This window comes from Ovis aries, chromosome X (assembly GCF_016772045.2).
Source record: "Ovis aries strain OAR_USU_Benz2616 breed Rambouillet chromosome X, ARS-UI_Ramb_v3.0, whole genome shotgun sequence".
NCBI classification, from domain to species: Eukaryota; Metazoa; Chordata; class Mammalia; order Artiodactyla; family Bovidae; genus Ovis; species Ovis aries.
Window position 1 is genome coordinate 118,298,442 of NC_056080.1, and position 23,983 is coordinate 118,322,424.

Consider the following 23,983-nt stretch of genomic DNA (forward strand, 5'->3'; position numbering starts at 1 on the left):
GGAAGATCCCCTGGAGAACAGCATGGCAGCCCACTCCAGTATTCTTGCCTGGAGAATCCCATGGACAGAGGAGCCTGGCAGGCTACAGTCCATAGGGCCATGAAGAATTGGGTCAGACACGACTAAGGTGACTGAGCACACACACATATAGAGCTGAATCACTTTGCTGTATACTTGAATCTAACACAGTATTGTAAATCAACTATAATTCAATACAAGATAAAAAAAGAAACCTATGAAAATCTGAATAAAGTATTACTTTAACTAATAATAATGTAAAAAATATAAAGTCAATGTTCATTTCTCAGTGCACTTTTTAATAAAGATTATTATATAAACCAGCTTATAAAAGAACAATAGATTTATAAAAGTACAAGTAGAATCAATTTTCCAGAAATAATTCATGATATCTGGTCCTACAGGATGGGACATTTCTAACATTTACCAAACAATCCAAATCAATACTCCTGTAAAATAAGTAATTAGTTTTAAAAATCATGATAAAGTTGAACTTTTGTTTATATCTTTTTGTATAGTATCAACATTTGAATATCTGTACAATTTTAAAACTTTTTAATAAATGCTGACTTTTCAAAATGTTGAACTGACATTTTAGGGACAGGAAAGGAGAGGTTATAAATGCCTTTTTCCCTATCTAAGTTATTTTTGTTACAGAGTAAAGAATGATTCCCTGGTGGCTCAGATGTTAAAGAGTCTGCCTGCAATGTGGGAGACCCAGGTTCAACCCCTGGGTCAGGAAGATCCCCTGGAGAAGGAAATGGCAACCCACTCCAGTATTCTTGCCTGGAAAATCCCATGGACAGAGGAACCTGGTAGGTTACAGTCCATGGGGTTGCAAAGAGTTGGACACACTGCTGACAGCTGAAAGAACAGTCCAGGCTGTAAGAAAACTGCTGAAGTACCATTGATGCTGGAAATTACTCTTCTCTAAGCCAAAAATATTGGTGCTCCCTAAGTGGCATTTGCTAGTGGTAAAGAGCCCACCTGACAATGCAGGAGATGTGAGAGATGCAGGTTCAATCCCTGGGTTGGGAAGATACCCTGGAGGAGGGCACAGCAACCCACCCCAGCATTCTTGCCTGGAGAATCCCATGAACCGAGGAGCTGAGTGGGCTATGGTCCACAGGGTCACAAAGAGTCGGACAGGACTGAAGCAACTTATGGCACGGGTGCACAAGGTGAAGGTGTTAGAGCTTAAATTTAGTTCAGTTCAGTCACTCAGTCGTGTCTGACTCTTTGCGACCCCATGGACTGCAGCACGCCAGGCTTCCCTGTCCATCACTAACTGCCAGAGTTTACTCAAACTCATGTCCATTGAGTCAGTGATGCCATTCAACCATCTCATCCTCTGTCATCCCTTCTCCTCCCGGCCTTCAATCTTTCCCAGTATCAGAGTGTTTTCAAATGAGTCAATTTTTCACATCAGGTTGCCAAAGTATTGGAGTTTCAGAATTAGTCCTTCCAGTGAATACTCAGGATTGATCTCCTTTAGGATGGACTGGTTAGATCTCCTTGCAGTCCAAGGGACTCTCAAGAGTCTTCAACAACACCACAGTTCAAAAGCATCAATTCTTCAGTGCTCAGCTTTCTTTATAGTCCAACTCTCACATCCCTACATGACTACTGGAAAAACCATAGCTTTGACTAGAGGTACCTTTGTTGGCAAAGTAATGTCTCTGCTTTTTAATACACTGTCTAGGTTGGTCATAACTTTTCTTCCCAGGAGCAAGAGTCTTTTAATTTCATGGCTGCAGTGATCATCGCAGTGATTTTGGAGCCCAGAAAAATAAAGTCTGTCACTGTTTCCATTGTTTCCATTTCATTGTTGCCATGAAGTGATGAGACCAGATGCCATGATCTTAGAGCTAAAAAGAGACCTTTAAAAACCACTGGTTCAGCCCTCTCTCTTATTTTACTGATGAGGATGTCTAGCCACAGGGAAAGAAAAGGGATTTAAGGTTATTCGACCAGTCAGAGGTGGGACTGACTTTCCAATGTGAATTTATTGGAAATTCTATTTCTACCATTCTTTGTGGCTTTCTGTTGATAAGAAAAGTGCTGTTATGAAATCCCTGAGAATATGAAGGTTTTATATTTCAGTAAAGAAACAGATAGCCAGACTTGACATGTATGGTCTGGCTTTTGGTGACAACTATATGGTGGATCATCCTATAAGTAGCTTGGACTTCAAGATTCCTGGGTTAAGAACTCTAGGGAAGGACAGAGTATATGAACTTTCACATCACTAATCAAGCCTGAATACAATGTTAACTCATGCATGCTTCCCTTTGCAAGGTTCCCTGGGGTATTAAAAAACCACTTTCCCAGAGAGCTGACTTACAGATGTATTGGTTAGTGTCCTTCTGCACCACCTTCCCAAATTCCTTAAACTCCTTTCTCTGCCCCACATGGTTGTACCAGCAATAGCTATGTTTCCTTGTAACTCCAGCTCATGCCTGGTGCTCCTCAAACCCCTCTGCAGATCCCAGCTCTCCCTGGCCTGAGGGGTGAGAGCTTCCCACTGTTGTTAGTCACTGGGTACCTCACCATCCCTTCTTGTTTCCCTTAACCCTGTCTACACCTCTGATATAGACCTTTCATTACATTTTATTCAGAATACAGACTGAGTATATGTTCCATTTCTTGCTGGAATCTCAACTGATACACAAACCTCTCTACTTATTTTCCATAAAATACCTCAAATTGTAGTGAGGTTTTAGGTTGCATCCCTTAGGAAGATAAAAACAGGCACACTGTGACCCACACAGAGAGTTGACCCACAGAGAGTTGGCCTCTCAAGAATCCTTTGTAGAAATCGCTAGCTATCCCTATTGCTAGTGGCAGAAAATAAACATCAAATATTAACTTAAAAAAAGCTGTAAACAACAGACAGCACCAGTTCTGCACATTTTAACAACAGGCTTCCATTTTAAGAGGGTATAACTATAATGCAAAAATTTTAATGTCTCATCAAAACTCATTAAAGTACAATGCATCTGTGTGGCTACTCCCATCAAGAACCATTTTTAGACAGTAACTGGCAAAATGTTGTGTTTTTTTTAAATGAAAAATAGCCATAATATTCCCCAAAGTGCTCCTGCTTCTCTAGGAACTTTGGAATATCTATCTCCCACAGGCTTTAGTCTCATGGAGAGATAAGGAGAGACCTGAGTATTAACCCAAAGTTAAGCAAGGCCAAAGAGAGAATAATTTACTTCTTCTAGACATTAGGAACTTAATATAGCTATTTTGCCACAAGAGCTAAGGCAACAATTACACACCTGCATACAAACATACACATTCATCAAGTTCCATTAAGGATCTTCTACATACTTTTTCTCCACTTTGAAGCTTCTTGTTTTTTAGAGACATGTCTCAGCAAAAGCCCTTGTCACACAATCATGGACTTTCTGATTTGGGTATTGTGGAGACCAGTCCTCTAATCAATTCATAGATACCCTCCACAAATCATGCCTGACACCCTCAACACCTTGTAATTGCTTCAAATCTTCTTCATGGGCTTTCTTCCAAATCACTATAACAGTTGCTTAACCCATAAAGTAACCTTCCTGAGTTTAAAAAGCAAAAAAACAAAAACCCCTTCAATACAGGGTCAGCCTGAACTAATGCTACAGATACATTTCTGAGTATATTCAAATTCCAGGGAATTAATACCTTCATTCATTAAACAAATATTTATTCAGTATTTTATATACAGGCAGTGTTTTAGGCATTGAAGACACAGCACAGTTAATAACACAGACAACAATCCTTGCCCTCATGGAACTTATATTCTAGGTGGGGGAAGACTGGCATAAAACAAAATGAATAAGCTATATCAGTCATTAAAATATGATGAGTCCTAGGAAGATACATAGACCAGGGGAGAGTCAGAGGGAAAGCCAAGAGGAAATAAAATTATAAAAGACAGAATGAATCAGGTAGATATCTCAGTGTTCTAAGTGAAGAGAATAGTAGGTGCCAAGATTCTAAAGCAAAGTTATTCCTGGGGAATCCAAAGAAAAGCATAGAGAAGTGGTCCCCAAACTTTTTGGCACCAGGGCCCAGTTTTGTGGAAGATAGTTTTTCCATGAACCTGGGTATGTGGGGGATGGTTTCAGGATGACTCAAGTGCACATTTATTGTGCATTTTATTTCTATTATTGTTATATCAGCTCCACCTCAGATCATCAGAGATAGATCCCAGAGGTTGAGGATCCCTAGCACAGAGTCCAGTGTGGCTGGGCAAAGTGAACAAGGGAAGGGAGTAGGAGAGATACAATTAAAGAAGTAGTGAAGCTGGAAGACATATATAAGGCATTGTAGACCATTGTAAGGACTTTGACTTTCACTCTAAATGAGATGAGAAGCTAATAGAGGGTTGTGATAAGTGACATGGTCTGATTTAATGTCTTAAAAAGATCACTCAGGAAGTTGTGTGGAGAACAAGCTATATTGTACTATATGAGTTAAAAGATTATTATAATAACTCAGCCAAGAGACAGTGGACCAGGGAGGCAGCAGTGGAAGCAGTGAGAAGTAGTCAGATTCTGGATGCACTTTAAGGAAAGAGTTGATATGATTTCTAACAGATTGGCTGTGAAATGTTTAGTGAAAGAAATAGGTCAAAGATTCGTGACTAGAAAAATGGAGCTGCTATTAATTGAGATGGGAAAAATTGTGGGAGGGACAAGACTAGCAGAGGTAGGAATGGAAGATCATGAATTTGGTTTTTGACATGTTGACTCTGAGATGCCTATTGTATATCCAAGTGGAGGCTTTGAGTAGGCCATTGGATATATTTGAGGTTGGAGTTTTGTGGAGAGATCTGGATAAACTGTGGGACTGAGATAAACTTAGAAGCTAGCAACAGATAAATGAAATTTAAAGCTATGATGGGGGATTAGATTACCAAGAAAATGAGAACAGAGGAGATAAAAGATATAAGGACAGAGCCACTGAAAAGTAGAGTATCACTTCAATGTTCAAAGACAGGATAGATGGGAAAGAACCAATAAGAAAAATGAAGTAGAAGCAACTTTTACAGGGAAATAATACCAGAAAATGGTGGTGTTCTGGAAGCCAATGTAAAGAGTATTCCAAGGAAAGGTAGTGATCAGCTGATCAATGCTGCTGATAGCCAAGTGAGATGAAGGATAAAAAATGACTATTGCTTTTCAACTGTGGAGGTCATTGGCGTTCTGACGAGAATAATTTCAGTTCATGGTGGCAACAAAAACCTGATTAGATTTGGTTTATAAGAGGATGAGACCAAAAGAAATGGCAATAATGAATATTGGCAACTCTTTCCAAACCTGGAACTGACTCATGGGGAAAGACCCTGATGCTGGAAAAGATTGAAGGCAAAAGGTGAAGGGGGTGGCCAGGGAGGAGATGGTTGGATGGCATCACCAACTCAACGGACATGAGTTTGAGCAAACTCCGGGAGATAGTAGAGAACAGAGGAGCCTGGCGTTCTGCAGTCAGTGGGATCACAAAGAGTGAGACATAACTTAGGACTGACTGACAACAATAACAACAACATATACCTTGCTGTGCTTAGTTGCTCAGTCGTGTTCAACTCTTTGCAATCCCATGGACCGGAGCCCACAAGGCTCCTCTGTCCATGAGATTCTCTAGGCAGGAATACTGGAGTGGGTTGCCACTTTCTTCTCCAGGGGTTCTTTTCAACCCAGGGCTCAAACCCAGGTCTCCCACATTGCAGGCAGATTCTTTACCATCTGAGCTGCCAGGGGTACCTTGAGAAACTACTATTAAAAAGCTACACTTATACAAAGATAAAACAATAGATACATTAAAATGGAATTCTAAAAGTGTTGATGCAACCCATAGGAAGATGGAGGGGAAAACAGAGAAATGAAAACAAAGAGAAAAAACAGAAAACAGAAAATAAAACGGCATATATAAATTTTATCAAATCAATAATTGGATGCACTGTAAAGACTAATGACACCAATTAGAAGACAAAGATTGGTAAAGTGGATTAAAAAAAGAACCAAATTTTATGCTGTTTATGAGAAACTCACTTCAAAGGCAACGTTATATGTGGGTTTGAATGAAAAGATAGAAAAAGCTATCTTACAAACATTAATCAAAGAAGCAGGATTGGTTATAATATCAAGGTAGAGTGTACTTAGAGGGCTTTCCAGATGATGCAGTGGTAAAGAATTCACCTGCCAATGCAGGAGATGCAGGTTTGATCTCTGGGTTAGGAAGATCCCCTGAAGAAAGAAATGGCAACCCACTCCAGTATCTTGCCTGGAAAATCCCAAGGACAGAGGATCCTGGAGGGCTACAGTTCATGGGGTCACAAAGAATCAGACACAAATGAGCATGCACACATATGGGCATGCACCAAGTGGCATTAAGTAGTACAAGTTCAGTTGATGCAATAAAGTTGCTTTGAGCAGTTACTATGCATTGACCATTGTGCTAAACTGAGAGGCATACAACACTGAATAAGACAAAGGTCCATGCCCTCAAGCCCTGTTGTTTTTCAGTCACCCAGTTGTGTCCAACTCTCTGTGACTCCATGTACTGCAGCATGCTAGACTTCCCTGTCCCTGACCATCTCCCGAAGTTTGCCCAAGGTCATGTCCATTGCCCTCAAGCCCTAAAGAATTGTAAAGCAGAAAGCAGTAGAAAAATCCTAGTAGTTTCCACTGTCTCTTTGACTTTGTCTCCTGCCTTTCTTCTCTTTTATCATTTGAATCCATGCCACTGGGTTGGCCTGCTCAACTTCTGGGTCTTTATTGTTTCTTATGCCTATAATTTTCATCCCTCAGATATCTCTGTGGTTCATTCCCTCACCTTTTTTATAACTTTGCTTAAATATTACCTTACCCAAGAGGCTATCTATAATCAACTGATAGAAAGTAATATGCATCACTCACTGTCTCTGTACTCTGCTTTTTCTCCACTACATTTAACATTTTATGAAATTTTATTCAGGTGCTTGTTTAATTGTTTATTATGTGTCTCCTCCAATGAGAATGTGAACATGAAATAGATACTTGGTCTGTTTTGTTTATTACTGTATCACTAGCATAAGCAACTGTGCCTAGCACATAGTAGATCAATGTTTGTTTAATGAATGATCATGCATGGGTGTGCTTAGTCTCTCAGTCATATCTGACTCTTTGAAAACACATGGATTGTAGCCCACCAGGCTATTCTGTCCATGGGATTTCCCAGGCAAGAATACTGGAGTGGGCTGCCATTTCCTTCTCCAGGGGATGGATATTCCCAACCCAGGGATGGAACCCACATCTCCTGTATCTCCTGCATTGCAGGCAGATTCTTTACCCATTGAGCTGATACTGTCAGTTTTTTTAGGAACTATGCTAGGCAATCTAGACATATGAACTCATTTAATTTAATCTTCACTACAATCCTACGACATAGGTAGTAGTCTCATTTTTTAGATGAAGAAACTGAAACTCAAGGATTAACTGAGTGTGGTAGGCAAAATAATGCCTCCTTTCCAAAGATGTTCATATCCTAATCTCTGCTATCTGTGATTGTATTATGTTACATGGCAAGGAGGTATTAAGAATTACAGACGAAATTAGGTTAAGCAACCTAATTTTGCCTTAAAATTGGGAGATATCTGGGTGGCTCCAATGTAATCAAGAAGGTCCTTAAAAGTGGAAGAGAGAAGGAGAATAAAAGGTCAAAGTGATATGTGAGAAGGACTCAACTTGCCATTGTTGGTTTTGAAGATGGAGGAAGAGGGCATAAACTAAGAAATATGGGCAGCTGGAAGGGAAATGGCACAGATCCTTCACCACAGCCTACAGAAAGGAACAAAGCTCCACTCACATCTTAATCTTAGCTCAGGGATGCTGATGTCATACTTCTGTCTCCCAGAACTGTATAACAATATCTTTGTATTTTATTATGCTGTGAAAGTGAAAGTAAGTGAAAGTTGCTCAGTTGTGTCCACCTGTTTGCAACCCCATGGACTGGAATTCTCCAGGCCAGAATACTGGAGTGCCTAGCCATTACTTTATCCAGGGGATCTCCCCAACCCAGGGATCAAACCCAGGTCTCCTGCATTGCAGGCAGATTCTTTACCAGCTGAGCCACAAGGGAAGCCCATTAAGCCATTAAATTAGTGGAAATTTGTTACTGCAGGAATAGAAAATAAATATGCTAAGTTATTTAAAATCAACTAGTTGGTGAAAAAGACATACTTTAAACTCATATATTTTACACTCTTTCAGATAGCACAAAATGCTATGAGAGTTCAGTGAAAATAGATCGCTTACAACCAGGGAATGAATATAGATTTCATGATAAAGTTAGAATTTGAACTGGGCCAGAGTGGTGGAAATGGATCAATATGATGACAGTAGTTTATGAATTAAAAACTGGGAATATGGTAGAGACATTTGAAATAGGCCTATTACAGAAAATCAGGGCTATGCAGCTGCTAAAATAATAATAAAGACTACTTTATTAAAAAATTGAACTGGGCCTTGAAGGATTTGTAGGGCTTAAAATGATGAATATATCAAAACAGACCAATGTCCTTTAATCAAGAAATGAATAAACAACTGTTGTATATTCATACAATGGAATACAACCCAGCAATAAAAGAAGAAGCAATTACTGGACTTCAATAATGTATTGTAATATATTGTAAAGACACTTTTTTGAGGGAAAGAAACCAGGCAAAACATGGTATACCTCATGTGGTTTCAATTATATGAAGTCGGGAGGCCTGGCTTGCTGCGATTCATGTGGTCACAAAGAGTCGGACACGACTGAGCGACTGAACTGAACTGAACTGAACAATAGGCAAAACTAATCTATATTGTTAGAAATCCAGAAGTAGTTTCAGAGTAGGGGGAGGGAACTAATTGCAGAGGGGCACAAAAGAACTCTCTGGAGTGATAAAAATGTTCTTATTCTGTGTGGCTAAGTTATATGGATGCCTAGATTTTCAAAAATGGATAAAACTACTCAAAATTTCTTCATTTTATTGTATATTAATTGTATCTTTTAAAATATTTTTCAAAGAAAAAGCATGACCAATAGCTGAGAAACTAGATATGTGGGTCAAATTTAGGAAACAAAAATTAGTGCAGTTGGCTTAAAGAAGTTCTCAATCCCAGGTGCATGTTAGAATCACCTGAAGAGTTTTTACAAATATAGATGCCTCTGCCAATCCAGAGATTGCAATTTAACCAGTTTGTGGTGATCCCCAAGCATCAGTATTTTCATAAGCTCCCCAGACAGTTCTTACATGCAGTCAGATTTGGGAAGCAGGGGCTGAGAGCATGGATGATGTAAATAGACAAATTGTGAATGTCCTGGGATACATGCTAAGGAATTTTAGTTTGCTTAGATGGAGATACAGATATACTGAAGCTTTTTAGACAGGAGGGAGCAAATAATTAGAGCTGCTCATTAGGAATATTTCTCTTATACCTGTGTCCTCTGGAGAGTAGACCCAGAGGTGGAGAGTTGAATTAGAAGGCTGGCCCAGTGATCCAGGCAAGAGATAATATGAGACAGAAACCAACTGGTTGCTTTGGGAATGAAAGAAGACCAGATGAATTTTTTTAGCCATTCTGCTAGTGAATTATTCATTTATCTAAAGAGATGGATGAATAGATTAGATAGATGAATACATTCATTTGTGCAGATAATCAACATGAATTTATTGAGTGTTAATCTGTCAGCCCCTAGAAATAAAGTGGAGAAAAAGTCACACCCTGCCCTCCTCAGACTTACATTCTAATGAAAGGCACTAACATTTTAAATGTCAGAGGTATTTTGTTTATATGAGGGAGAGATTAAGAGTGGAAGAGAAAATTTAAGGAAGATTATGGATCTAAATAAGGTAGTCAATAGGAAAGACTCTCTTCAGATAAAGAAGGGAAATGAGATATTTATTTTGTCTTGTTTTTATCTGTTTGTGGAGTCTGTGGTATATCTAGATAGGAATCACTGCTAGAAGATTTAGACTTAGCTAGGATAGAGACATGGATGTTAGAGTTACTCAAAGCCATGATGGTGATTAATAATTGTGAAAGTGTAAGGAAGGAAGAGGAAAGGAACAAAGACTAAGTCCTCAGGGACACCTACCTCAAAGACTGCAATAGAAAACATCAAATAAAGAGCAATAAGTGGGAGAGTGTAGTGATATGGAAGCCAAGGTAGGGGATTAATGGTGTAAAATGCTTGGATGACAATGATGATTTGGGTAAGCCTCTTGAATATGAAATTACGAACTCATTGACAAATACGCTTCATTAGAATGGGTGGGGGTAGAATTAAGATTAGAAGGAATTGTGTGTGTGCTCACTTGTTCAGTTGTGTCAGACTCTTTGCAACCCCTGGACTGTAGCCCGCCAGGTTCCTCTGTCCATGGGATGGCATGCAGCATTCAAAACCATCTCTCAGCTGTGGTACTGCTGAAGGCGAGGATGGTCCCCATGGCCGCCAGAGCCAAGCTAGCTGCTCCGACCTCAGCCTCATCCAGCAGCAGCAGCAGCAGCAGCAACAGCAGCAACAGCAGTGGGAGGAAGCTGAGGAAGACAGGCCAGAGGTGCCCAGGGAAACCTCTACAGCCGTTGCTCCAGATGGAAAAGTCCTAAGGCTACTGTAAGAATAAGACTGAAAACCACAAGCAGGAGGCTTAAGTTCAAAACCTCAGAACACCAGAGAACTCCTGACTCCAGGGAACATTAATCAATAGGAGCTCATCCAAAAGCCTCCATACCTACACTGAAACCAAGCACCACCCAAGAGCCAACAAGTTCCAGAACAAGACATACCATACAAATTTTCCAGAAACACAGGAACATAGCCCTGAGCTTCAATATACAAGCTGACCAAAGTCACACTAAACCCACTGACATCTCAAAACTCACTACTGGACACTTCATTGCACTCCAGAGAGAAGAGATACAGCTTCACCCACCAGAACACCAACACAAGCTTCCTTAACCAGGAAACCTTGACAAGACACCTGTCCAAACCCACCCACAGCGAGGAACCCGCACAATAAAGAGGAACCATGAACTGCCAGAATACGGAAAGGCCACCACAAACACAACAACCTAAACAAGATGAAAAGGCAGAGAAATACTCGGCAGATAAAGGAACAGGATAAATACCCACCAAACCAAACAAAAGAGGAAGAGATAGGGAATCTACCTGAGAAAGAATTTCGAGTAATGATATTGAAAATGATCCAAAATCTTGAAAACAAAATGGAGTTACAGATAAATAGCCTGGAGACAAGGATCGAGAAGATGCAAGAAAGGTTTAACAAGGACCTAGAAGAAATAAAAAAGAGTCAATATATAATGAATAATGCAATATTAAATGAGATCAAACACACTCTGGAGGGAACCAACAGTAGAATAACTGAGGCAGAAGGTAGGATAAGTGAAGTAGAAGATAGAATGGTAGCAATAAATGAAGCAGAGAGGAAAAAAGAATTAAAAGAAATGAGGACAATCTCAGAGACCTCTGGGACATGTTAAACACCCCAACATTCAAATCATAGGAGTCCCAGAAGAAGACCAAAAGAAAGGCCATGAGAAAATACTTGAGGAGATAATAGTTGAAAACTTCCCTAAAATGGGGAAGGAAATAGTCACCCAAGTCCAAGAAAACCAGAGTCCCAAACAGGATAAACTCATGGCAAAACACCCCAAGACACATGTTAATCAAATTAACAAAGATCAAACACAAAGAACAAATACTAAAAGCAGCAAGGGAAAAACAACAAATAACACACAAGGGGATTCCCATAAGGATAACAGCTGATCTTTCAATAGAAACTCTTCAGGCCAGGAGGGAATGGCAGGACCTACTTAAAGTGATGAAAGAAAATAACCTATAGCCCAGATTACTGTACCTAGCAAGGATCTCATTCAAATATGAAGGAGAAATCAAAAGCTTTACAGACAAGCAAAAGCTGAGAGAATTCAGCACGACCAAACCAGCTCTCCAACAAATGCTAAGGATCTTCCCTAGACAGGAAACACAGAAAGGGTGTATAAACTTGAACCCAAAACAACAAAGTAAATGGCAACAGGATCATACTTAGCAATAATTACCTTAAATGGGTTGATGCCTCAACTAAAAGACAAAGACTGGCTGAATGGATACAAAAACAAGACCCCTATATATGTTGTCTACAAGAGACCCACCTCAAAACAAGGGACACATACAGACTGAAAATGAAGGGCTGGAAAAAGATACTCCACACAAATAGAGACCAAAAGAAAGCAGAAGTAGCAATACTCATATCAGGTAAAATAGACTTTGAAACAAAGCCTGTGAAAAGGGACAAAGAAGGATACTACATAATGATCAAAGGAACATTCCAAGAAGAAGAGATAACAATTATAAATATATATGCACCCAACATAGGAGCACCACAATATGTAAGGCAAATTCTAACAAGTATGAAAGGGGAAATTAACAATAACACAATAATAGTGGGAGACTTTAATACCCCATTCACACCTATGGATAGATCAACTAAACAAAATTAACAAGAAAACACAAAGTTTAAATGATACAATAGACCAGTCAGATCTAATTGATATCTACAGGACATCTCACCCCCAAACAATGAATTTCACCTTTTTCCCAAGCATGCATGGAACCTTCTCCAGGATAGATCACATCCTGGGCCATAAATCTAGCCTTGGTAAATTCAAAAAAATTGAAATCATTCCAAGCATCTTTTCTGACCACAATGCAGTGAAGATTAGATGTCAATTACAGGAGAAAAACTATTAAAAATTCCAACATATGGAGGCTGAACAACACGCTGCTGAATAACCAACAAATCATAGAAGAAATAAAAAAATAAATCAAAATATGCATAGAAATGAATGAAAATGAAAACACAACAGACACAAACCTATGGGACACTGTAAAAGCAGTGCTAAGGGGAAAGTTCCTAGCAATACAGGCTTATCTCAAGAAACAAGAAAAAAGTCAAATAAATAACCCTACTTTACACCTAAAGCAACTAGAACAGGAATAAATGAAGAACCCCAGGGTTAGTAGAAGGAAAGAAATCTTAAAAATTCGGGCAGCAATAAATGCAAAAGAAACAAAAGAGACCATAGCAAAAATCAACAAAGATAAAAGATGGTTCTTTGAGAAGTAAATAAAATTGACAAACCATTAGCCAGACTCATTAAGAAACAAAGGGAGAAGAAGCAAATCAATAAAATTAGGAATGAAAATGGAGAAATCACAACAGACAACACAGAAATACAAAGGATCATAAGAGACTACTATCAGCAGCTATATGCCAATAAAATGGACCACTTGGAAGAAATGGACAAATTCATAGAAAAGTAAAACTTTCCAAAACAAAACCAGGAAGAAGTAGAAAATCTTAACAGATCCATCACAAGCACAGAAGTCAAAACTGTAATCAGAAATCTTCCAGCAAACAAAAGCCCGTGTCCAGATGGCTTCACAGCTGAATTCTACCAAAAATTTAGAGAAGAGTGAACACCTATCTTACTCAAACTCTTCCAGAAAATTGCAGAGGAAGGTAAACTTCCAAACTCATTCTATGAGGCCACCATCACCCTAATACCAAAACCAGACAGAAGCCACAAAAAAAGAAAACTACAGGCCAATACACTGATGAACATAGATGCAAAAATCCTTAACAAAATGCTAGCAAACAGAATCCAACAACTTATTAAAAAGATCATACATCATGACCAAGTGGGCTTTGCCCAGGGATGCAAGGATTCTTCCATATCCACAAATCAATCAATGAAATACACTACATTATCAAATTGAAAGACAAAAATCATATGATTATCTCAATAGATGCAAAGAAAGCCTTTGACAAAATTCAACATCCATTTATGATAAAAATCCTCAAGAAAGCAGGAATAGAAGGAACATACCTCAACATAATAAAATCTGTATATGACAAACACACAGCAAACATTATCCTCAATGGCGAAAAATTGAAAGCATTTCCCCTAAAGACAGGAACAAGACAAGGGTGCCCACTCTCATCACTACTGCTTAACATAGTTGTGAAAGTTTTGGCCACAGCAATCAGAGCAGAAAAAGAAACAAAAAGAATCCAGATTGGAAAAGAAGAAGTAAAACTCTCACTGTTTGCAGATGACATGATCCTATAGAAAACCCTAAAGACTCCACCAGAAAATTACTAGAGCTAATCAATGAATATAGTAAAGTTGCAGGATATAAAATAACACACAGAAATCCCTTGCATTCCTATGCACTAACAATGAGAAAACAGAAAGAGAAATTAAGGAAACAATTCCATTCACCATTGCAATGAAAAGAATAACATACTTAGGAATATATCTACCTGAAGAAACTAAAGACCTATATATAGAAAATTATAAAACACTGATGAAGGAAATCAACGAGGACACAAATAAATGGAGAAATATACTGTGTTCGTGGATTGGAAGAATCAATAAAGTGAAAATGAGTATACTACCTAAAGCAATCTATAGATTCAATGTGCTCCCTATCAAGCTACCAACGGTATTTTTCACAGAACTAAAACAAATAATTTCACAGTTTGTATGGAAATACAAAAAAAAACTCGAATAGCCAAAGCAATCTTGAGAAAGAAGAATGGAACTGGAGGAATCACCCTGCCTGACTTCAGGCTCTACTACAAAGCCACAGTCATCAATACAGTATGGTACTGGCACAAAGACAGAAATATAGATCAATGGAACAAAATAGGAAGCCCAGAGATAAATCCATGCACCTATGGACACCTTATCTTTGACAAAGGAGGCAAGGATATACAATGGTGAAAAGACAGTCTCTTTAACAAGTGGTGCTGGGAAAACTGGTCAACCACTTATAAAAGAATGAAACTAGAACACTTTCTAACACTATACACAAAAATAAACTCAAAATGGATTAAAGATCTAAACATAAGACCAGAAACTATAAGACTCCTAGAGGAGAACATAGGCAAAACGCTCTCCGACATAAATCACAGCAGGATCCTCTATGACCCACATCCCAGAGTAATGGAAATAAAAGCAAAAGTAAACAAATGGAACCTAATTAAACTTAAAAGCTTTTGCACAATGAAGGAAACTATAAGCAAAGGGAAAAGACAGCCTTCAGAATAGGAGAAAATAATAGCAAATGAAGCAATGGACAAAGAATCAATCTCAAAAATATACAAGCAACTCCTGCAGCTCAGTTAGAAAAATAAATGACCCAAACAAAAAATGGGGCAAAAATCTAAACACACATTTCTCCAAAGACATACAGATGGCTAACAAACACATGAAAAGATGCTCAACATCACTCTATCAGAGAAATGCAAATCAAAACCACAGTGAGGTACTATTTCACACCAGTCAGAATGGCTGCTATCCAAAAGTCTACAAACATAAATGTTGGAGAGGGTGTAGAGAAAAGGGAACTCTCTTACACTGTTGGTGGGAATGCAAACTAGTACAGCCACTATAGAGAACAGTGTGGAGATTCCTTCAAAAACTGGAAATAGAACTGCCATATGACCCAGCAATCCCACTGCTGGGCATTCACACCCAGGAAAACAGAATTGAAAGAGACACATGTACCCCAATGTTCATCGCAGCACTGTTTATAATAGCCAGGACATGGAAGCAACCTAGATGTCCATCAGCAGATGAATGGATAAGAAAGCTGCGGTACATATACACAATGGAGTATTACTCAGCCATTAAAAAGAACACATTTGAATCAGTTCTGATGAGGTGGATGAAACTGGAGCCTATTATACAGAGTAAAGTAAGTCAGAAAGAAAAACATCAATACAATATACTAGCACATATATATGGAATTTAGAAAGATAGTAATGATAACCTTGTATGCAAGACAGCAAAAGAGACACAGATGTATAGAACAGTCTTTTGGACTCTGTGGGAGAGGGCGAGTATGGAATGATTTGGGAGAATGGCACTGAATCATGTATATTATCATATGTGAAATGGATCACCAGTCCAGGCTCAATGCATGGGACAGGGTGCTCGGGGCTGGTATACTGGGATGACCCAGAGGGATGGGATGGGGAGGGAAGTGGGAGGAGGGTTCAGGATAGGGAACACATGTACACCCATGGCTGATTCATGTCAATGTATGGCAAAATCACTACAATATTGTAAAATAATTAGCCTCCAATTAAAATGACAATTTATTTTAAACATTTTTTTAAAAAGTGAAATTCAGTATAGAAGAAGAAGAAAAAACATCCCTCACAGATGGCCCAGGCTCTTGTTTCTGGAATGCCCTGGTTCTTTTTTCATCTGACCTTAAAACCTTCCAAGGCATGTCTTTGAATTTGCAAGACAGAGAAGTGAGCAATTAATGAAAAGGGAACATTCTATCAATGGTAAAATATCTATGTTCAAACTCTGACTACCATTTATTAGTGCATGAGTGTAGATATTTTACTATTAAAAATAATGTTGTGCAGGAGTGACATCAGCAAAATGGCAGTATAGGAAGTTTTGTTACTGAACCAAAGTTGGATCTGCTTGCCATCATGCAATAAAGCCAATAAAGCCACTGACACCGAGTTGTGGTGAAGGAAAGTGCAGCGTTTATTGCAGGGCACCAAACAAGGAATTTGGGGTTTCCTAGGTGGAGCTTGTGGTAAAGAATCTGTCTGCCAATGCAGGAGACATAAGAGATGTGAATTCAATCCCTGGGTCGGGAAGACCCACTAGAGGAGGGCTCAACCCACTCCAGTTTTCTTGCCTGGAGAATCCAATGGACAGGGGAGCCTAATGGGCTATAGTCCATAGGTTTGCCAAGAGTCGGACACAACTGAAACAACTTGGCATACACGCATGCAAACAAGGAGTTGAGAACAGCAATAGTCCAAACTCTCCAATGGGTTTTAGTAAAGCAGTTTTTACAGGCCAGGTGAGGGAAGGGGGTAACAGGACAAGAGATCATCTTGTGCAAAATTCTCTGGTTGATTGATAGTGAGGTACAGGGAAGTGTCATAGGGGTTAACATTATCAGTACTAAGGTTCCAAAAGGTCTGGGTGCTATGTGGTCATGGTCATAAAGTAGTCAACTTCTATTTGGTGCAGGTTTTATTTAGCATCTGTAAAACAACTCAGAAAATATGCATCAGATACTATTATTTGGGTTTCCCTGAGAGCTCAGTTGGTGAAGAATCCACCTACAATGCAGGAGACTCTGGTTCAATTCCTGGGTTGGGAAGATCCATTGGAGAAGGGATAGGCTACCCGCTCCAGTATTCTTGTGCTTCCCTTGTGGCTCAGCCAGTAAAGAATCTGCCTGCAATGTGGGAGACTTGGGTTTGATCCCTGGGTTGGGAAGATCCCCTGGAAAAGGTACCCACTCCAGTATTCTGGCCTGGAAATTTCCATGGACTGTATAGTCCATGCAGTCACAAAGAGTTGGACACAGCTGAGTGACTTTCACTGACTCAGTCACTATTATTTAGGTACTTCAGAGAGGGGCAAAAGAAGAGGACATGGGGGAAGGGCCTGCTCCCACTCAAGGCCCCACAGATTCCTGCTCAGTTAATTTCACCCAGGCACTGGCCAGCTCGGAGACCCCAGACAACTCCCTGACACCAGACCCCAAGCAGTCTTACACAAATAAGGGAACCTGCTCACTCTGGCATCTACCTACTCCTGCAGCCCCAAGCACCTCATGTGGCTCTGTTTACCTTTGACAGGGGAGCTCCCTGTGGGAACACAGGCCCCCGCTACCCCTCCCTCAAGGCCAGGTAGCCCAGTGTAGAGAGAGACAGCTTTCCCATCAGATCAGGAGAGTAGGTGAGTGTTCAGTTTCACTGCAGACCCCAGAACAGACCACCTCAGCACCAGATCAACTTCCCTAGCCTTAGCGGCTCCCTGTGGCTCCTGCTAACCTAAGCTCCTCCTGGCCTTGATACTTACAGGCTCCAATGGCCCCATGTGGGTCCAGCAACCCCAAACAATATCCTTGGCAAAGGTTTCTAGTGGGCTTCTGTGAATTCAGACCCTGGTTCACTCTGGTACCCACCTACTCCAATGGCCCCATGTGACTTCCATAGCAGGGCTCCCTGTAGGCTCCTGGGAACTCAGACCCCCATCTTACCCCTGTAATTATTTGTTCCAGTGGCCACAGACAGCTCCTGTGACAGTAGGCCCCTGGCAGGCTCACCCTGCTAACTGCCTACTCCAGAGGTCCCATGGCCCCAGGAAGCTTTCACAGAAAGCTCCCTCCAGGCTCACAGGAATCCAGGTATCTGGCTCAACCCAGCACCTACCTTCTCCACCACCCCCAGGCATCTCCCATGGTTTCAGGCAGCTTACCCAGTAGGGCTCCCTCTAGCTCCTGGGAACACAGGTCCCTATCTCACCCTGGTGCCAATAGAATATTAACAGCCAAGTGATATTAAGGACCCAGTTGAATGCATCATGTATTTTCATTAAACCATGTTAGTATGGCCTTTACTTCAACAATCTTGGGATTCTTGATTGAGGCTAGAGAAAATCATGGCTGCCCAGGTTTGGAGATCAGCAATGAAGTATGGGATAAACTCAAGAGGGTCAAAAATTATAGGGATTAAGAAAAGCACTGTTGAAATGGTTCCCCATGGGGTCCAATGGGCTTCCCAAGTAGCTCAGCTGGTAAAGAATCTGCCTGCAATGCAGGAAACCCTGGTTTGATTCCTGGGTCAGGAAATTCCCCTGGAGAATGGATAGGCTACCCACTCCAGGATTCTTGAGCTTCCCTGGTGGCTCAAATGGTAAAGAATCTGCCTGCAATTCGGGAAACCTGGGTTCCATCCCTGGGTTAGGAAGATCCCTTGAAGAAGAGCATGGCAACCCACTCCAGTATTCTTGCATGGAGAATCCCCATGGATGGAGGAGCCTGGCAGGTTACAGTCCATGAGGTTGCAAAGAGTTGGACATGACTGACCGACTAAGTACAGTACAGCATAGCACATGGGATCTGACTGAGGAGAGTGGTAAAATAAAGTCAATCAGGATGAAGGACTGGATAAACAGAGGATTAAAGTGACTGTAGGCATGTTGTCTACATGTTTATTAAAAAAAATAGTTTACTTGAAATAATAATTGTAGTTCTTGATAAGGTTATTTCTAACTTAATTTGTGTATTTTGTTAATTTTGTGAATAAGCTCTTATATTTTCTTTTTTTTAATTTTTTGGAATAGTTGGAGAAAAAATATTGTACTCTAATTATGAGAAGATAGAATATCACAATGCTATTTTCTTTCAAACAAATATGTATGTAAACTAAATAATTAAAATTCAAATGGGATTAAAAATTTAAAAAAAACTTTACAAATGTTAAAATAAATAAATAAATAAAAATAAAAATAAATAAAGTGACTGTAGACCATGATGAAGACAATAGGAAATAAGCATATTGAATGAATTCAGTAGATGGGAAAGAGGGGGTACAGGGCAAAGGTCATAGTGAGTTCTGGTTCCTAAATAGAAAATTTTTCTTCCTGTGTTTTCTATGGAATATGAATTCTAACATTTCCCAATACCCTATTGTACTTTATGACTTTAGGTAATGTAAAAATCAATCCAGCCTTATTAACTGTATTTTCTATTGTTGTTTTTAAGCTTTTTTATATTGAAGTATAGCTGATTAGCAATGTTGTGATAGTTTCACATGTACAGCAGTGACTCAGTTGTACATATACATGTATCTACTCTTTTTCGAATTCTTTTCCCATTTAGGTTGTTATATAATATTGAGCGAGTTCCCTGTACTACACAGTAGGTCCTTATTGGTGATCCATTTTAAATATAGCAGTGTGAACATGTCAATCCCAAATCCCCTAACTATCCCTTCCTTCCACTTTTACCCCTTGGTAACCATAGGTTTGTAATCTAAGTCTGTGAGTCTGTTTCTATTTTGTAAATAAGTTCATTTGTATCACATTAACTTTCTTTCAGGTTCTCAATATGCTATACTCCTTCTCACCACAAGACCTTTGCACATGCTAACCCTTCAGTCAGTGCCACCCTCCCTCACTTAGTTATTAACTCATATTTGTCTTTCAATTCTTGGTTTAAAATGACTTCTCCCAGGAAGGCCTCCATGACCTCTCAAGCAAGGATGTGTTTTCATAGTGCTACATAGATTTTTTTCCCAAGATTCACTATACTTTCAGTTTTAAAATATTTGTCTGATTATTTGATTACTATCTGGCACAAACTAAACATTCAGTAAACATTTAGTGAGTAAACAAATTAATGTGAACTTTGAAAACAACAAATCCATTTCACTGAATTGTTTTCAGCAATAAATAAAATAGACTTTTTTTATAAAATAGAGAATTATACTGTTTAAATTATCTACCTAGAACTCCTTTTTGGGAAATGTCTTCAAAGCTTATGATGTAAGTCTTTTTTAATTTGTTTATTCTTTGAGGGTAGAATTGAATTTGGGCAATGGTGAAAGTTATCAGTTACCTATTGTGCCTTATCGAAGCCCAGAGTATTAGAAAGGTGACTAAACAAGCAGAGTAACACCATTTGGGTCCCAAACTAAGTCATGGTCTTAACATGAGAGTGACATTCCTGTGTGACTTATAAGATGCTTCTGAAGACAATCATCAAAGGAGTTATACACATGATTAAACAATCTCATGAGGCTGTCCAAGTTCCTGGTGCACTGTCTTTTAAATGTTGTATTTCTTTAACATTACTTATAATACACTTATCTGCTTCATTTGGGATCTGGGAGTTAAATGAATGGTGAACATTAGACTGTATGGCAGATCTCTTTATTTTGTTGCTGTATTTGGAAAACTATAGTTTCTCCTATATTACAATCATAAATTACCCTTGTTCCTGACCCTGTATACTTAGAACTATTCTAGCCTAGGAACAATGATAGAATCATAATAATAGTGACAAAGCATGGCTCTGCCTTGGCTCATTCTGGTAGAAGTGGCAACCCCCTACCCCGTTAAGACATCTTTCAAATATCTCTGGAAATGTATAGGGAATATTTCCTATGTACCCTATAGCTACCCTATGGCATTCACGATGTCCCTTCCCCTTATCCTCCTTGTCTGCTCTAGCTCTCCTTGACCTGTTGCCACTAATGCCAAAAAGTCACGGCTATGCTGCTGATGCTCAACAAAGGGACCACTGGTGCTGATGCTTGATAGGGACACTGTTTTCTGTTCTGGTGTCTATCCACAACTACATCAAGTCTGCCACTGTCCACTTTGGAGGGTGCTCACATCTATAACAAGGGCACTGGCTCTTGCTGCTGCTGAAATCACTTGCTTGGTCCTCTGTCTCTGTAGGAGCTTCTGGCACCATGACTGCTGACACAGAGCATTCTCATCTATCCAAGAGATTATAATGAAAACAGCCCTTTTAGCTTTTATTCAATGTCATTTCAGCCTTTCAGACTAAGTCTCAGGCAGAAGTCCAAATGGCTGAGCCAGAGGACAACCAGCATTTACAGTGCATGGGCTGAATTCAGAAAACAATGCATGGGCTAAGCTCAGAAAACCATCTCTTCTCAAACCACGGCCCACTGTGCTTTTAACCAAGCAAGCGTGCATCTCACTTCTTTTCAGTTAAAGTGAATTCCAACTTTCGGAGATGATGGGTATGTTTACAGGAGAGATTGTGGTGACAGTGTCATCAGTATATACTTATCTCCAAACTCATCAAGTTGCATATAATACATATATACAGCTTTTTGTATGTCAATCATATATCAATAAAGTGGTTTAAAAATAAATTAAAATGTATAATATCCATTCTATCCCAGAGTTCCTTTCAAATAAGCCCGCTGGTGGTCACATTTTTTAAATTAATTAATTTATTTTCATTGGAGGCTAATTACTTTACAATATTGTAGTGGTTTTTGCCATACATTGACATGAATCAGCCATGGGTGTATATGTGTTCCCCATCCTGAACCCCCCTCCCATCTCGCTCCCCATCCCATCCCATCCCTCAGGGTCATCCCAGTATACCAGCCCTGAGCACCCTGTCTCAAGCATTGAACCTGGACTGGTGATCTGTTTCACATAGATAATCTACATGTTTCAGTGCTATTCTCTCAAGTCATCCCACCCTTGCCCTCTTCCACAGAGTCCAAAAGTCTGTTCTTTACATCTGTGTCTCTTTTGCTGTCTTGCATATAGGTTCATCATTACCATCTTTCTAAATTCTATATATATGCATTAATATACTGTATTGGTGTTTTACTTTCCAACTTACTTGACTCTGTATAATAGGCTCCAGTTTCATCCACCTCATTAGAACTGATTCAGATGCATTCTTTTTAATAGCTGAGTAATATTCCATTGAGTATATGTACCACAGCTTTCTTATCCATTTGTCTGCTGATGGACATCTAGGTTGCTTCCATGTCCTGGCTATTGTAAACAGTGCTGCGATGAACATTGGGGTACATGCATCTCTTTCAATTCTGGTTTCCTCAGTGTGTATGCCCAGCAGTGGGATTGCTGGGTCGTATGGCAGTTCTTTTCCAGTTTTTAAGGAATCTCCACACTCTTCTCCATAGTGGGGTAAGCACATGTTATCTGATGATCTGCTCAGATGTATTATACATGAATTCTCAGGGGAAAAATGTTTCTGCTATTAATACATATCTACAATCACATAGGGGCATCAAAATATTATTTCAAATACATGACAGGAGAAAGGAAAGCATCTGATTAGTGAAGTTTTATGAGCTATATATCCTTTCAACATAAAACTTCAGTTTGAGGATAAGGGTGTTAATATATACAGCATCAGTTCAGTTCAGTTCAGTCGCTCAGTTGTGTCCGACTCTTTGCGACCCCATGAATCACAGCACGCCAGGCCTCCCTGTCCATCACCATCACCTGGAGTTCACTCAGACTCACGTCCATCGAGTCAGTGATGCCATCCAGCCATCTCATCCTCGGTCATCCCCTTCTCCTCCTGCCCCCAATCCCTCCCAGCATCAGAGTCTTCTCCAATGAGACAACTCTTCGCAGGAGGTGGCCAAAGTACTGGAGCTTCAGCTTTAACATCATTCTTTCCAAAGAAATCCCAGGGTTGATCTCCTTCAGAATGGACTGGTTGGATCTCCTTGCAGTCCAAGGGACTCTCAAGAGTCTTCTCCAACACCACAGTTCAAAAGCATCATTTCTTCGGCACTCAGCCTTCCTCACAGTCCAACTCTCACATCCATACATGACCACAGGAAAAACCATAGCCTTGACTAGACGCACCTTAGTCGGCAAAGTAATGTCTCTGCTTTTGAATATACTATCTAGATTGGTCATAACTTTTCTTCCAAGGAGTAAGCGTCTTTTAATTTCATGGCTGCAGTCACCATCTGCAGTGATTTTGGAGCCCAGAAAAATAAAATCTGACACTGTTTCCACTGTTTCCCCATCTATTTGCCATGAAGTGATGGGACCGGATGCCATGATCTTCATTTTCTGAATGTTGAACTTTAAGCCAACTTTTTCACTCTCCTCTTTCACTTTCATCAAGAGGCTTTTTAGCTCCTCTTCACTTTCTGCCATAAGGGTGGTGTCATCTGCATATCTGAGGTTATTGATATTTCTCCCGGCAATCTTGATTCCAGCTTGTGTTTCTTCCAGTCCAGCGTTCCTCATAATGTACTCTGCTTATAAGTTAAATAAGCATACCTACATGCTATTATGTTCTGGGGCCAAGGGAATAATTGGTAGATTATGTAGAGGTGATAAAAATGAAGGCAACAAAACAAATAAAAATGCATTTATATAAATCCACTAAAACTCTCCTTTACTTGTTCTCAGCTTTTATCTATTTAATAATACTTATTCATTATAAAAGAATTAAATAATGTACATTTAATGTGTTATTGAATAACCCTTTTTATGGCTGTGCTTACATAAAGTCTACATATACTAATACTAACAAT